The sequence below is a fragment of the Propithecus coquereli genome, unplaced genomic scaffold, assembly GCF_000956105.1.
Source record: "Propithecus coquereli isolate 6110/MARCELLA unplaced genomic scaffold, Pcoq_1.0 Scaffold403, whole genome shotgun sequence".
Classification (NCBI taxonomy): Eukaryota; Metazoa; Chordata; class Mammalia; order Primates; family Indriidae; genus Propithecus; species Propithecus coquereli.
In genome coordinates this window covers 3,188,536-3,191,315 of record NW_012149764.1, presented here as the reverse complement: position 1 = coordinate 3,191,315, position 2,780 = coordinate 3,188,536, and the positions used below count along the sequence as shown (strand labels likewise).

General features: G+C 34.6%; 1 protein-coding gene across 1 annotated transcript in view; it reads right to left on the bottom strand.

Annotated features, from left to right (window-relative positions):
- JAK2 (Janus kinase 2) overlaps positions 1–2,780 on the bottom strand; it is a 100,593-nt gene that overhangs the window by 85,617 nt on the left and 12,196 nt on the right. The gene's annotated exons all lie outside the window — the stretch shown is intronic.

Here is a 2,780-nt window from a genome sequence, read left to right as displayed (position 1 = left end):
CAAAATTTACTCATATACTATATAATCTAAGAGATACAACTTTTCAGATCAGTAAGTACACACAAGGAAGTAATGTAGTAGACTGGGAAAATTACTAAACTGGGAGCCATGAGATCTAAAAATAACTCTTAATCCTTTCTTACTGCCAACTAGTTACATGACAAATGAATCTCACCTTCCTACCTCTATAATGAAATTAATGAATTAAATCTCAGATATTCCTCTCAACCCATAAAAATCTATGATTTTCAGTAAATTAATCTAAGCACCAAATAAATAGAAAAATTAAGTGCTAAAAAAGTGACAAAGAAAGAATGATTATAATTACTAAAAGCAAAGAAAGGTTTTAGAAGTTTCACATAGCAATTAAAATACAGGATAGACCTTAAAAGAAAAATGGAATTTATCCACAATTTAGACAGGCAACGAAAAACAGGACATTACTGGCAAGAAGAAAGGCATGAAAAACATGGAAAGAAGAACGCACACAGCATGTTCCTGGAACAAAGTAGAGACAAGTTTGGCTGGATTGGCAGGTTCAGACAGGTCAGTGCTTCTCAACTTTCCCACAGAAATGCCCCAAATGGCAGTGGAGTGGTCTGAAGAAGCAGCCAAAGGTATGAAATACATTTGAAATTATATGTTTACCTTTAATATCCATGAAATTTTGCGTTCTATTCCAGGATACAGCCGTTTTGATTTACTTTTTTTAATATACCAAATTTTGATATTCCAAGTAGATATACTATGTTTTTCCAACAGTTATTAATATCCTACTTTGGTAAACCTAAACATTGAGTGAAGTAAAAGGTAAAAGGATTTTGTATTACACTCTGCTTTAAAGAGTACTCGTTTTTAAGGTGTACTTTTATCACAAAAGAAGAAAATAAAAGTTATCGGAAAAAAGTGCTTTGGGTTATTTTCCTATTGAGCAAAAAAGAAAATATCAATAGAAAAGAGGTCTTAAGCATTCATATGTTGAGATAATAAAGGATTAGGTCAACGTTTTTTCTTTTCTTTTTTTCACTCCTACATCCAATCCATCAGTATATACTGATAGTTTTACTTCCAAACTATATTTCAAATCCATTCACTGTTTTTTTTCCCTGCGCAACTACCACCACAGAATAAACAGCTATCATTTCTCACCTGAACTATTGCAATGTCCTCCTATTTCCCCTAAGTCTACTGTGCCTCTCAACAACCTAATCTCCACAAAGAAACCACAGTCATGATTTTAAAATGTAACTCAACTCCTTTTCTAACAATCTTCTGAAAAATCTTCTAATGGCTTTTCCACCACACCTAAAATTCTATGAGTCCTACAGTATCTGTCTGCTGACTGCCTCTCCAACCTCATTGCTCATCTCTTTCTATGTGGCTCTTTCCACTGCTGAATTATAGGCTTCAATAGCTGATAATTCGAAAAAGAACCTTGTCTGCCTTGTCCAACCATCTATTCTCAGCAGCTAGAAAAGTCTTGAGACATGGATCTTACTAAATATTTAATGAATGAATGCTATGCTCATAAAAATAAAATAATTTAATACAGTATAATTAAAGGAGTTTGGTCTATGGAAAACTCAAGGATAGGGTCACAAGACCAAGACAGGGTTGCCTCCCTCAATAAGAAGTTTGGAACAATCATGAGCATTTTCCTTCTGCCCCAAACAAAACGGTACATAACAACAATGTTTAAATAATTTTTAAAATATGGACTTCCTGTAATGATAGAGTAGCTTATAGTGAAACTAATGCTCCTGCTGACAATAATTATAAACTCTGAAAAAAGTATTTTGAAAAACACTGTTTGAAGGCACTGTCAAGGAAACAAAAGCAGGGAAACACACTGAATGAGGCCCATTATTTACCCATCTTTTATCTGTTTAGTGCACAGGTGGGGGCAGGTGGAAAAGACAGAGCTCTTGTAAAAAGCTGCAGTCTTACTGGGTAGAAGAATCAGGAAATGAAATTTGGAGCTGTTAAAAGAGCTAAAAATTGAGTGCAGAAATCCCAGGAAAGTGGGAGTCATGGGGGCGCTGACCCCTGAATTCCTATCCATGGGATGAAAATCCAGGAAGCCCAGTGAGAGGCAATAGCTGGAAATCTCAAAGAACTGGGAAGAGATTTCAACAGATGCCTGGTCCTAGAGAGTCAGAGTTTGGAGTTAGAAGAAATTGGTAAATACCTCAGGCTTTCCACTGAAACTCCAGAAAAGTCACACTTAAGGAATAAGAAACACATACCAGAACTAAGAACAAAACTTAAGGATAGACCTATCCTAACAAAGCCTAAATCGAAGCCTTCACAGGATCAAGATGATCTGCCAGTAATTTAACTGCCTGTTAGAACAAAACTGAATACTTTGGAGAAACATTAAAATCCACACTATCCAGAGTTTCTACAATGTACCACCCATAATGCATAACTGTCAATTCAAACTTACTCAACATGAAAAGAAAAATGCAATGTAGAGTGAAAAGAAAAAATATATAACAGAAATGGACCCAGAGCAGACCCAAATGTTGGAATTTCTTTTAAGGACTTTGTTTACTATACTATATACATGAGAATCTACAGTAAAAGATTAATATAATGCATGAAGACACAGGAGTCATATGTAAACTCTCCAATATCAAGAAGTTTAACAGATGTGAGTGAAAGAGAAGAAATATTGTTTAAAATATTGGCTAAATTTTTTCCAAGTTTGTTTAAAAACAATACAACCACCAATCCAAAAGGTTCATCTAACCCCAATAAATATAAATCCATAGCTAGTC